The sequence below is a fragment of the Perognathus longimembris genome, chromosome 5 (genome assembly GCF_023159225.1).
Source record: "Perognathus longimembris pacificus isolate PPM17 chromosome 5, ASM2315922v1, whole genome shotgun sequence".
In the NCBI taxonomy this organism is placed as follows: Eukaryota; Metazoa; Chordata; class Mammalia; order Rodentia; family Heteromyidae; genus Perognathus; species Perognathus longimembris.
In genome coordinates, this window is record NC_063165.1 from 80140653 (window position 1) to 80155181 (window position 14529).

At 39.4% G+C, this 14529-nt stretch overlaps 1 protein-coding gene and 1 long non-coding RNA gene across 3 annotated transcripts in view; one reads left to right on the plus strand and one right to left on the minus strand.

Moving 5' to 3' along the window:
- Ppm1l (protein phosphatase, Mg2+/Mn2+ dependent 1L) overlaps positions 1-14529 on the minus strand; it is a 194446-nt gene that overhangs the window by 71452 nt on the left and 108465 nt on the right. The gene's annotated exons all lie outside the window — the stretch shown is intronic.
- Positions 3266-3888, plus strand: LOC125352013. Its single transcript, XR_007211083.1, has 2 exons — positions 3266-3539; positions 3760-3888. It is a non-coding gene; the product is annotated as an uncharacterized LOC125352013 (long non-coding RNA).

Genomic DNA, 14529 nt, shown 5'->3' on the forward strand with positions numbered 1-14529 from the left:
TTTTCTGGTACATGTGGCAGCATAGAATATTTGCATTGGTTAGAACCACATCATAAAATGTTTCCTCAGCCAGATGGTGACACCTAGATGGTAAAGTGTCACCAATCTTGGCCTAAGGATAAGAGAATTTGAGGAGAATGTTTCATAAGCTAACATCAGTCACAAGTATCGCCCTCAAACAAAATGGCAACAATCATTTATCAATAAGAAGGTTTTTATCATCTTGAAAAGTCTGAATTTTATAAGGTTACTTCATTCATTCCCTCAACAATCCTGAGAAGCCATAAGGAAGGTTTTTACCTCCATCCTTATCTTGTAGGTCAACAATCAGATATAAAATGACTCACTCAAGAAAAACCACTGGTGGCAAAATGGTTCATAGGACTCTGTCTGGTGCTACTTCTCTAATGTCATGCAGTGTTCGGAAAATAATTTCCTTTCAAAATGAACTTAAAAGCCATAGCTTGAAAGGGTTGTCAAGCATTCTGGTAGAATACATTTGAAACAGGTACTTTATCACAGAAGAAATGCAGTCAAGGTACTCTATATTCATGATATGCTCCTAACCCTATTGACTTCCTTGTTTTCTGGAAGAAAACCCTTCAGTAATTTGCTTTGCAGAAAACATTCTTTGTAAACTCTTTTTAGTGTTCAGGTTATTATTTCTACACAAATAGGCTTTGCTCTCCCCTTCTTCTTTCCACCTCGGATCCCTGCTTTGAAATAGAAATACATAAACAAAGGAAATGACCTTAGAGAATGAGAAAGAGCAGAAATGCTAAAGAATGACTTCTCTACAAGACTGCTTTGGGTTTGGATAACAGCAAGCTCTTAAGAAGAAGGCAGAATTGACCACTTGGAGAAAATACTACACACAAATTTCTAGTTCAATAAGCAGTGATGTTTCCCAAAGCAGTCTTTTTAAACAAATTCTGGGCTTGAGGGACATATACACCATTGATGAAGAAGACATGATTTTGGAAAGAGACAGCTATGGAAAATGTGATGTTTCTGTCAACGGTAATACCACACTTACATAACTGACTTAATTAGAACTATATCTAGATGGTAAACTTGGACAAACAGTGGGATCAATGTTTTATACTTTGACTACTAAGAACAGCTTCCTCTTCTACCTCAAACTATGTCAGGAGATCAATGCTCTCTTCTACTTTGTTCTTGCTTTTTTGTCACTTACCACATTTCACACAACTAAGCATCCTAGTGAGTGTCTGATGTCCCATAAGACTGGATATCAAGAAAATGTGATAAATATTTATGTGCGCGCATGCACGCACACGCATACACACACTCATATAAACAACAGAATTTTATTCATCTATCAGCAAGAATGGTATTATGTAATTTGTGGAGAAGTAGATGGATGGATGGATGGATGGACCTGGAAAATTTATGTTAAGTGAAGTCAGACCCAGAGAGACAAAGAACCCTGTTTCTCTCAACTGTGGAAATTAGATCTAAATTAAACATATACAGGGCCATACACCTATATACACAAATATATTAAACTAAAGTATGGTATATGCAAGGGATAATTACAATGGAATAACTCCTTTGAACTATTATCTACCATCTAACAAAATGAATACTAGGAAACTGGAACTTGGGGTATTGGGGGGCATGAGGTTAAGGGGCGGTGGATAAACAAATGAAGAGAGGAAGTGGGGAGAATACAGTCATAGTATTCAAGGTATTAATGTGAGAATGGAACTAGGGAAACTGAGGGGGTGGGTGGGGCTGGGGAACAACAGTAGAGGGAGTAACATCAAGCAAGATACAAGTGTTCACAAACTGTCATGCCAAAGTGAAACGCCTCAGTACAACTACTTATAGATAATAAAACAATTGTTTAAAAAGCTCTGTTTGCTTTGTCAAACAAGTATCTAGAAAAGCCACTGACCTAGTGGCTAAGATAGTGACTGGAAAAAAATGGTAAACAATCTGTTGAGTGGACTATGGATGAACTGAATGGATGAACTGAACAAAGATTTGCTGATTCCTGGAGATGAATGTGGCTTCCCATTTGATTTCTCCTTTGTTGCTGTCAATTCCTCCAACTCTTAAGGGAAAGCTGTATTTCTTGGAGCAGGGTACAGGAGAGTTCAGCAGTGTGAGCACATGGTGAAGTACTACAACCATAAAAACCCACTCTTGAGCCGGGTGCCAGTGGCTCACATCAGTAATCCTAGCTATTCAGGAGCCTGAGATCTGAAGATTGAAGTTTGAAACCAGCCTCCGCAGTAAAGTCTGTGCGATACTCTTACCTCCAATTAACCACCAGAAAACTGGAATTAGCACCGTGGCTTAAAGTAGTAGAGCACTAACCTTGAGTGAAAAAGCTCAGGGACAGAGCCCAAGCTCTGAGTTCAAGCCCCATGACTGACTCCCTGCCCCGCAAAAAAATGCTACTGTAAATGTGCAGAAATATGTCTCCATATAAACTGCAGTATGCCTACACCAAAAGGGAGAGAAAGGCTGGATCCCAGGGCAACTCTCCATTTTTTCATCTTCAAATGTTTGTCCTCTACTGTCTCAATTACTGCCATTTACACATTTAGTTAGGTGAACAGCACAAATTAGAAACTGTGTTATTAACAATTTTACCTTAAATAACTAATAAAGCAAGGATTAACCAGACACAAAACAAAGGCATCCAGATTAGGCTACATAAATCTCCTGTAATCTTGCACTGCTTCCTGAAGTATGGCTACATTTTATGCTCTGTTCTCTCTCATTTAGTCCTTGTACCTCTTCAGGACAAAAGACTTAATTACCTACACTTGTGTAATGCTTCACATTTACAAAGCACTTCTTTTTTAAAGGTTCATTAAACTGGAAATTTCCACAGAGGTACCAAGATCCAGTCACGAAAATCCAAGTTGAAGTTCTAAACTTCTAAGTCGAACATTTCACCACCCACCCACTATTGTAATTGTAAAAGCCCTAACCCACATTCAAAATGTATGGCGCCAAAAGTATTGCCAGGTACTGGTGGCTCACACCTGGAATACTAGCTACGGAGAAGGCTGAGCTATGACGATCACAATTCAAAGCCAGCCAGGATAGGAAGACAAGTGAGACTCTTTAGCTCCAGTTAACCACCAATTGTTGGAAGTAGAACGGTATCTCAAGTGGCACATCAGGCTTGAGGGGGAAAGCTAACGACAGTGCCAAGTTCTCAGTTCAAGCCTAGTACTGGCGCACACACATGCACACACACACACACACACACACACACACACACACACACAGAGTTATGGTAGATAAGGGAGAGATTTTAGGGTCACTGGCAATAGATAATGGAAAGAAACTTAGACAGTGCCTGCCTGGGAACTCTGAGCCTGAAGTTAGTCCACATCCTACCCACAAGTAGACCTTTTTGGCAGATAATTTAAGACCAAGTCCTCAGGTAGCCTGCTACTTTGAGGTCGGTTCTGAGCTCTACTTCTCTTGCACTTAAGAATCTCAGTATATAAAGGCTCTGAATGTAGGTTGTTAAACAACGAATCATTTTAAGAGTAAAGAGGAGGGCTGGGGATATAGCCTAGTGGCAAGAGTGCCTGCCTAGGATACACGAGGCCCTAGGTTCGATTCCCCAGTACCACATATACAGAAAACGGCCAGAAGCGGCGCTGTGGCTCAAGAGGCAGAGTGCTAGCCTTGAGCGGGAAGAAGCCAGGGACAGTGCTCAGGCCCTGAGTCCAAGGCCCAGGACTGGCCAAAAAAAAAAAAAAAGAGTAAAGAGGAAAAGGTTCATTTTTCTTTGCAACATAGCTTGGTCACAATTACAAGCATGGAAATTGAAAAAAAAAAGTCTAAAGTGGCTCCCTAAATTACAATACTATTTCACAACTTGTCTTGTTTGGCGAAAAGCAGGGCAAATGCAGTGAGGTCCCTTATGGCCAAACCTTTATGGCACTAGACCAAGGTAGAGAATTAAGGAAGGACTGCTGAGTCTGGGTAGCCGTTCCAACTCATACTTAAGAAACATATACTTGATGATCCCATTCTCAATCCTCCACCCCCAGGAAGAACAGACAACAAAGAATGCCCTCTGAAGAAAGTCAGTCCTCAGGAACTCCCAAGAGTCAAGAGGAAACTTCACGCTCCACCTCCTACCCTGGCTTCCATACCCTCAACACCCACTTCCCATCCTCAGGGAACCCTGACACCTCCCAGTCTGCTCAGGACCAAAGGAACTTGTGATCACAGGAGGCTCCTCCACATCCTTCTGCTCCTATGTTATATCCTCCTTTCCCAGAGGTACCTAGACTAACTGGTACCAGGAGAAGTGGGGCCTCATACCTGCTCAACACCTGCTACAAGAGATTTCATCGAGTGATGGGAATGGAGCCACCTCTAGGAATAAATACCCTTCTATAGCTCTGGTTTGGAAATTTGTGATGAGAATGGAGACATTTCTCAGAGAATTGGAGCCAGTTCATTTAAATTTCATAAAATGAATTTAACCTTTGATCTGACCTGGAGAGCTACTTAAATCCTTCCCTCCCAGTGTTGCAGACATGAAGGAAAAAGAAAAATGTTCTTATTGTTAGAAGGTCTGCAGAATCCATGGCAGCAGCATAAGCAAGTTTTGGGGTACAGCCGGCCCAGCTAACAATACTACCTGGAACCATCAGGAAGGCTCAGGTGACAAGGAATGGAGAAATAATAGTTACCTGTACAGTAGTGGGGATAAAAAGATATACACACAAGCCTGTTGACTGTAACAAAGCTCCATGGGAGGGAAATTCCAAATCAAGGCCTGTTGCTCATAGGGAGAGCCATCTGGATGTCCTTCTATGGCAGAAGGGACAGAGGAGCGGCAAGGACGCCGCTAGCCCTCTCTGGCACTCTCAGGTCAGTAGTTGTATCCATGAGGACTTCACCCTCATGACTTAACACTGTTGCATTGAGGATTCCATCTCAACATGGATTTTGAAGAGGAAACAAACCATCAAAATAGCACTACACTTTGTAGGTCATCTTATTCTTTCCAACACTGGGAGTAGAAGACAGGGATTGATCACAAGCAGCAGATAGCTCAGACCCATAGTAGAGAAAAGGCCTTGTCAGTTTTTGTTAGCAGAGTCCCACAGGAAGACTCCAATTGGCCTTCCTTCAATCACAGAACACATCCTGGACCAAGCCTTGTATCTGGACGGGGTAAGGTTATAGCCCATATGCCCTCTGGCCAGAATGGGTCGACGCTCTGTTGCTACAAGTGAAGAAAAGTACCAGGGAAATTTTAATAGGCGAGCCCTACAATTTTATATCTAGGGTCTCGTTTTATCCTTCTTATAGAGGGAAGAAAGTGAATAACATCTTAGGCCATAAGAAAGCAAACCATTAGCTAGCTACAATTGCCTGGGCAGCTAACTGTGAGTCTTGGTATCCTTTCCAATACCCCAAATCACTCTTTAAAAACATTTTCTAGGGGCTGGGAATATGGCCTAGTGGTAAAGTGTTCGCCTCGTATACGTGAAGCCCTGGGTTCGATTCCCCAGCACCACATATATAGAAAATGGCCAGAAGTGGCACTGTGGCTCAAGTGGCAGAGTGCTAGCCTTGAGCAAAAAGAAGCCAGGCACAGTGTTCAGGCCCTGAGTCCAAGGCCCAGGACTGGCAAAACACACACACACACATACACACACACACACACACACACACACACACACACACACACACACAAAAAACAAAAAAACATTTTCTAGATAGAATAGATCAAATTCACATGGTAGCTCCAGATTACATGACCTCTAATACCACTTTTACCTCTAATATTCTATGATGCTAATGTTTCAGTGACTTATTGTCACTAGATAGTTTTCTCAAGGTTTTGTGGTATTATATGGAGTTCTTCATTCTTCTACTTACTCAATTCATCTGATATATATTCACTGAACTGTTATTACCTTTTGTGTGCCAGGAATCTTTTCCTTGAAATATTGATCACTCTGAAAACCCCAAACCAAAAAAATTTACTGAACCACATAGCAACTGCCTAGCCCCTCTCAAAACAGTAGGAAATTTAGTATATTAAGTTCAGAGTCACCAATTAAACTAACCAATAGTGACCAGTTTCATTTAACCAACTACAAGAAAACCCAAAGACAAATAGTTTTTCTTACAGACATTCTAATCACTAACAATGAAGATGATACATGTCATGAAAATCAGAAACTTCATGGCATAAAAATCACATAAAACAATTTCACCAACATATAGAAATCTCTAATTTAAAAGGAAAATTAACTAGCATCAGAGTGCAGACATCGATGTAAAAGAGGAAAATACAAATTGTACAGAGGTTATTTTTCAGTCCTTAAATGTAGCTGTTCAAACAGTACCATTATCTTATTGCCTTATGATTGCTTCCTATTTTTAAAATACCCACAGCAAGTATTACACACCCATCCTATCACACCAGACAACTTCAAAGACACAACTGGAAATTACTTTGCTTCTCCAACTGTACTTTCTGAGAGTGCTTCTGGTTCGAAGAGATAACACAGCCCAGCTTTGATTATGAGCCTTTGCTGATATTAGAGTATTAAAGTAACACGAGTTAGGGATGTTTTATCATGATTTTAAGTCATGGGACATTTTTTATACACACATCTCGCAAAGATACAGAAAAAGACCTCCTGGCCCATCATCCTTTCAACTCCTGTGCCTTAGGTAGAAAACCTAAGAGCTTGGCTTTCTTGGTTCATCTGCAAAGCAGAAATGATACATGCTGTGAGACATCCCGGGAAAGTCAACCATTATTTAAGGGCTCAACAAGCTCCTTGGAATACACTAAAAATAAAATAAGCACAAGTGTCTTACCTCTTAAAGAAATCCAATTCAGGGTTCACATACTCAATAACCCAAGAGAGTCACAGGAAGGTGCAGAAGAATACGAACGTCATGAACATCGCTTTGGGTCAGACACAATCCAAAACAATAGTTCCCTGACCTTGGACAGCCACAATGGACATAAAAAAAACACAGTCCAAAAGGATTTTCTCAAATTGAGAGTTATCCTCCTACTTGGTTAGCCAATTTGCAGCATTCTTTAGCTCTGAAGTCAATTCACTATGTGCTTCAGTGGCCCTGTGTATATTCAGTACTATATGGCTAGTCTGGAGAGAGCTAATAGGTTCCTGTCTTCAAAAATGTAAACTCTTGATATGGAGGGCTAGCTAGCCAAAAAAGTAGAGAAAGATCACACACGCAAAGATAACTAACAAGGAGTTCTAGTTCCAGGCCTGATTTATTATGATGATTTATTACTATTACTTCATCCAAACATAGCGGTCTTCTCACTCCTGTCAGTTTCAAACTTGGGCTTGGCTAGATATCTGTAACCTCATTTCTCAAATTCCAGATTTTAATCAAGCCTTAAAACTATTAAGGTTTCAGAAATCATGAAGAAAGAATACAAGTAGAGCCCGCCACAAAGGGACAGTTTCAACTGAGTTATGATGTGACTCAGTCAAGAAAAAGAAAACAGAGCAAAGGAGAGAGGGGGAAGGGAGGGTGGTCTCATCCACATTAGGGGGTATTGACATTGCGGGAGGGGGCACTTAAGTCAGAGCCCTTGTCTCACTGTCCCCTGTCTCTGATCCTGCTTCATTAAACTCTGTCTCCACTCTTGCTTTCAAAGGTATTCTCTGCTGCTAGAATTCTCGATCTTGAGATTTTCCACTGTGAGGTAAGCTTGCCTTAGAGGTGGACCATTAACGCTATTAGATATTAATTATAAAACTACAAGGCCTTCAACGATCTTAGGAAGATTCTTCAAAGAGTGCCAGCACTCTACAGGAATACAGTGAATAAAACTAAAAGATGACTTTGCAGTCTTCTCGCTGGTCCAAGTTCTTCAACCTTGAGCAGTTACTTTCTTCTATGGTTATCATTTTTCTCCTCCAAAATATTTGCTGAATTTATAGTGATAATTTCATTTGATGAAAGTACATGACATAATAGGTACAACCAAACCTTAGGGTCCTCTAAAAACATATGGTAGAGTTGTTTTTATGCTTATTACTAGTGGTACAAATTAAGAGTTTAGCATTTCATTTTCAGTAATGGTAGACAAGTTTATGGTAAAATAAATAGTCTTCTGAGAACACAAGAACTTGGCTTGCTAAATAATTGATAGCTAGTACAGAAATTTAAGATAATAAATTTCATTAATAACAACCAAATTATAACACACTCAATGGAATTGTCTTGACCCAAATGGCTAATGTTAAGATGAAACCATATTTTACTTCCATCTACTTACTCAGTAGCATACCACTACTAAATACATTTTTTAACTCTCCAAAAATTCATGATTGCTACTTTTAAAACCCACTGGCAGTATGAATTGGAATGAGAAGTTCAATTTTGTGCATATAAATGTGACACTTATAAATAGAGGTTTCGGTGACTGGTAAATCAGATTTGCAGAACAGTAGCTACTGCAAAGGGGTCATGACCATTTCTCATTTGACACATCACTTCCACATTCAGAATTCTCAAAGCTCATTTCAACGACTAGGAATGGCTTCTTGGTTTTTCTCCTTCACACAGTTGTGTGTGTTTGGACAGATGCATTTTATTCTGAAAAGAAATAGAAAACAAACAGGAACCAACTACATTTTTGTTGAAGTCGGTAAACGTGAATCTCTAGCATTTCTACAATGAAGTTTGATGTCAGTAAAGAGCTGAGAGAAGGTCAACAAATCTGAAAGGAAATTTAAATGTGAATTACCACCAACTACCAGTCCTAAGTCAGGATTTAGCTCGTAATTCTAGACTCACTTTGCAAAAGTATCTCAGCTGACCTATCTCAGTCCCCGATGGAGTTCATCCTCACCATTATACAACCACACCCTTGGCCTTCCAGAGACTTTCCTCTCAGAAAAATCCTGAAGGTCCATGGGTTACAGAGTAAGGAATGTACATGCTAGGCCCTCCATCAAGGCCTTGAAATCGCAAGTGTTTTCCAGGCACCAACTACACAAAGCATGCCAGATTTTCCTAACACATAAGCTTTATGAATTATAAAACTAGTTTATATTGTTCCAGAGAATGATAGGACATGGAACCTGTCCCATTCACTATCAGACTAGGGATGGCTAGCTAGATTTGATTCTCCCTTTTCTAAAACCTTCCAAAAGTAAAAATGATTTCCTTTATGGGCTAGACCTTCTTTTGCTTCTGAAATGTTCAGGATATAAAAACACAGAGGATAGTCAATGATGTTTATCTTTTTTGCCATCAGAGTTTTCTTCATCCTTGGAAAAACTGAAATACCTTCCATTTGCACAGTGGCGTTTTTAATGTCTCTCTCAAATACAATATTGAGCTCTTGCCAAAACTGCTTTTAAAACTCGGCAGAAGACTGGATTCCTCAACACATCCTTAGTTTTGCTCACAACTTATATCCAAGCTCTGTGGGAACAAGTGGAGGTTCCAAAGAGGATACTTGTCCCTGGGGCAGAACTAGTGGCTAAACGCGGAGAGCCGGGCACACTATCCTTCCTACTTTGGGAGAGAGGATAAAGCTCACCTCTTTAATACAAGACACAGAAACCAAGTGAATATAATTTATAACTGAGGAAGATTTGTCCAAGTGTCTTTTTTAAGTCTGTTTAGCTAAACTATCTTCTTTTTCCTTCTTGAAAGTAGGTACACAAATCACAGTTTAACTTGCTAAGAACGACGGAAGGAAAAACAAAAACACCTAAGGTGCCAGGAGTCCCAGAGCCCAAGGAGGGGATTCTCCGGAAACTCAATTACTTTCAGTGGTTCAAATGCATGGTTCTGACCAGCAGAGAATCATTCTTGGGTCATAGTGAATAGAGTAACATCCTACACCATCTAAAATTCCAACTCAGCCTCAATTTGCGATTAACAGCAAGGGATGGCCAAAGAGGAAACAGGTATCTTCTCATAGCTGACTGCTTTTCCACTTAGTGTTCTCGCATCCATTTCAACAGTTATCTGATGCAATGCGATTTGTGAGCAATGATGAAGGAAGAATAAAGCAGTTTCCAAAGTCTTGCTGAGCCCATTTAAGAAATCAGTTGCATATGCTATTCAATGACCTTAACACTTGCTAAAATAAAGCCACATTTTGTAAGTTATCTTGACTGAGAACAACTTCTAGCCCCCTGACTTACAAATCAGGAAATAAAACACAGTTTTCATAAAGTTCTTTCACAATGATAAAATATTCATTCAGAAAATATTTTCAAATGGGTCCGGCTGCAAAGGTGGCTCATGCTTACACCAGCTATTTGAGAGGTGGAGACATCTCAAATTGATTTCAGCCCAAGCAATAATGTGAGACCCTACGCAAAAAAATAACCAAAGCATGAAGGGCTGGGGACATGGATCAAGAGATAAGAGTACCTGACTAAGCAATTGAAAGCCTGAATTCAACCCCTGTAACACAAAGAAAAGAAAAAAAAGAGAGAGAGAGAGAGAGAGAGAAAGAAAGAGGGGGAAGGAGGGAAGGAGAGAAGGAAGAAAATGTAGATCTTCAAGTGAAAATAAGGAAGGAATCATCCTGAATTTTCAAATGTATGAGTCATTCCAATTTATTGATGGGTTTTAGGGAAGCTATCCAAATTCTCATGCTCTAGCTTTATTGTGAGATCTACATGAGGTCCTAGAAGGCAGAGTATCTTTGTTTCAAAATATACCTCATCAGTGAATAGGGACTAAATACATTTCTTTTAGAAGTGAATGTTTTTCTCTAGTCCATGAGATCACTGTTACCACAACTGACACAAATTCTAATTAATTTACTAGTAAAAAAAACTCCAAGTTAATTTGATAGCACTTCCAACTGAATAGGCATTCATTACCTGTATCTCAGAAAAAGACAAAATTAGGACATTTAGTAGTTTAGTCACTGGCAGAAATTAATCCCAGTTCTTAAGTACCTCATCTGATAGTCCCACAATTTCACTATTTGGATATGGACAACCTCCTGTTATCACATGCTTTGTGATGAGAGAGGGTCCACGACTGTCTTAATTATGATTTTATTTCTTTTGTTTACCATAGTGCCTGACATATGAATTAAAATATTACTGCTTAATTTTACTTTCTGGAGGGGTTTCTTTTCACTACTGTGGGAATCATAATTTCATGAAAAGAAATTGCAGAGTAGATCCAGAGATACCTAAGTTCAGTTTATCTCATTTTAAGTCTTTGTTGGGGTTATATGGTCCAAAGGACATAAAAGCATAGAAAATCCCATCTAGTTCAAAAGTCTTTATGCTTACATAAGGAACTACGTGTTTATAACCTAGGAATCAAAAAGATCCAAGGGATGAATCTGTTAGAGAATGTCATAAGTAATCAGAAGAATCTGGGAGCGTACAAATAATCTAAATCCAGGGAGAGAGGACATAAGAAACTTAGATGTCTGTTTCAAAGTCCTTGAGGAAGTTTATGTACAAGCTGGATTCTCTGAGCACCACCCAGGTAGCCTGGAGCCTAAGGCATCAGATGGAAATCTTTGGTCATTAGTACTTCAGATGTGGTGGTTTCCTTAATGATGAGAAGTGTTACTATTTTTCCAATTGTAAGGCACAGAAGGCTGGAACTCGTTGGTATGTAAATTTCTTTAGTTAACAAAGATGTTAATTGCCTTCCTTAATGGGGTTGTGATTTTATGCCTCGGAAGCAAAAGAAAAAAAGTTAAATATTATTTAAAAACATTTTTAAATTAGAGTATTTTCTTGTTCAGGAATTCATTCCTTTATTTTGAAATCTTACATGCTTGGAGCTTTTAAGAACACTTAAGTTCTCTGTATTAAATATTTAATATCAACTGATATTTTAGGTTAGATAATGTAAATACTTAAGAGGGGAAAAAGAACATAGTAAGTTTATATGCACAGTATAAATTTTTAATTTTGTAAATGAGACCAAACACTATTCAAAGGCCTACTAAAATTAATACTAGAGTCTGGGAATATGGCCTAGTGGCAAGATTGCTTGCCTCATATACATGAAGCCCTGGGTTCAATTCCTTAGCACCACATATATAGAAAATAGCCAGAAGTAGTGCTGTGGTTCAAGTGGCAGAGTGCTAGCTAGCCTTGAGCAAAAAGAAGCCAGGGACAGTGCTCAGGCCCTGAGTTCAAGGCCCAGAACTGGCAAAAAAAAAAAATTAATACCAGACTCTGTCAAGTTATACATAACAAAAGAAAAATCTAGATTTGAGAACTAAACTTTAAAAAGTCTAAAGAAGAAGTGGGAATTGTAATTTTTAAAAAAGTTTTAAAAGTTTTAAAAACATCAGTTTTTGAAGTCAAAATTAAGTCTTGTGTGAATAGTCTTTGTGTTGCACAGTAAAATCAAACCCACTAAAAAAAAAAAAAATCTCACATCCCCCCAATTCTTCTATCCCCATCATCCTAACTTGCTGAATACTCAGTCATGACCTCTGGGAGTTATATACAAATAATTCTAAAGGGTAACTATAGACTTTACCATCATTTTGATAGGGAAGATTAAATATTCATTTCTTGCTGCTTTTGTTTCTGGACATACTTTTTTTGATTAAATTAAATTTCAGGAGTTTCAGTGAGTTTTTGACTGAATAGATCTTATCAGATGTTCTGTGTCTTAGGCAAAAGTCAAGTGAGTCAATAGGTTTTGGGGTTTGGTTTGTATATTTCTGATTTAGATGAGGCAAAATAAGGTTGAAATGCTGAGTAAAATATAAGGTAATGTTGTCACAGTTGCTTCAGTGCAGGTAGGTGTAGCTACCTTAACAGGTAGGTGTGCCTTCTAACAATATAGTCTCAGCTGCCAGCGAGGACTCAATACATATACTTTCATGCCATACTTGGATCGTACTGCAGTCAGTTTCCAGTATATGAAGAAAATCGGGGGGATGGGGATGGGGACGATAACTTTATAACTCTAACCTTTTGAGGCAGAGAGTCCCTCACTACCAAATCCTTCTACTGCCAAAAGGGATTGTCCAAAATAATATTCTTAAGTCTTTTTCTTTAAAAAAAAAAAAAGTGTGTGCATGTGTGTGTATATGTGTGTGTGTGTGTGTGTGTGTGTTAGAAGGGAGTAAGAAGAAACAGCGATCAGTCTTTGGTAAAGTTTGGGTGGCAGCCACAAATCTACAATGTGTACAGGGTTCTAAATCTTTAAGCTGAACAGGATGTTATGACAGTCTTGCAAACACTTGCAAAAGGAGAAAAAAAAAAGCAGGTGACTGAGAATTTAATGTGGTAGAATATGGAAATTAAATGCACAAATGCCATTGCTGAGTTTCAGCTGTCTCAAAGAAATGTGCATTTTGTCCTTGGGGAGACAGGATAATGTATGCTAGATTGTGAAAAGCTAAGTCCTCCTACACAGAAGAAGTGAACAGATCTTAGTGCTCCTTTAGCTTCCTCCATTTAGACCTTCCAGAAAGAAAAGGCCAGAGAAGAGCCTGCCATGGAGAAAGGGATTGAAGTACTGAGAATCTGGGGAGGGAGCAGGCCAGGACCATAGTAGATCTTCAACTTGTAGGGCTTGGCCCTTTCTGCCATCGTACTCCTGGAGATGCAGACTTCTGAGCAGATGCTCTGACACTCAGGTCACTCAGGTCAACAGTTAGTCCTGGAGCTTGCTGCCCATGGGTGGCACTGTGGGACCTACCCAGAGGAACAAGGACTATTGGGAGACATGTCTGACTACCTATCCTGAAGGAGAAGAGAGGCTTGTCCCTATAGTTAAGTCCTAGGACTACTGTGTGCATATTTATGTTTGTGCATGCACACGTGTGTATATGCATGTATGTATTCCTCCAACAATGGCTGATGTCAGATTCCTTACCAACAAGAGAGGCTCAAAATTGATTTGGGTGATAAAAATAAAAGCATATAAAGTTTCCTTGTACCCAAAGCTCACGGGGGGAATTCAGGCCAACTACCAGTTTGTTAACTTTCTATAGCAAAACAAGAAGCAAGTATGTGACATTCTGATACAGCTGTTTCTGCCAAGGATTATTTTTTCCTCAAAGCAAAAACCAACTATTGAACTCCTAGCTGTATATAACAAACAATACAGTATATGCACCACAACATCCTCTCCATTTGTAAGAGCATTCCTCCATCAGGAACCCACGAGGTACTTACTGGGGATGTGCTTCAAGCAGATCTACAATGCCCACAGGTTGTACTTGTTTCTTTTTAAAATGCCTTTATCTTTAGGACAACACTGCCAAAAGGCTCACAATCAACTAATCTATTTCAGAAGAAAGATCAGCTCTTCTGTGTTCCAACAATGAGCAGACACTGATGCCCAGATGGAGGAGAAAAACCAGGAAGAAAACAGAAGCCTTCAGAAAACATCTATAGAGCAAGGGGTTCTCGGAATTGGTCTTAAAAAGAGATGTAACTAAAGTGGTGCTGTGGCTTAAGTTGTAGAGTGCTGGCCTTGAGTTGAAGAGCTCAGAGACAGTGCCCAGGCCCAGAGTTCAAGCCCCACGACCGAAAAAAAAAA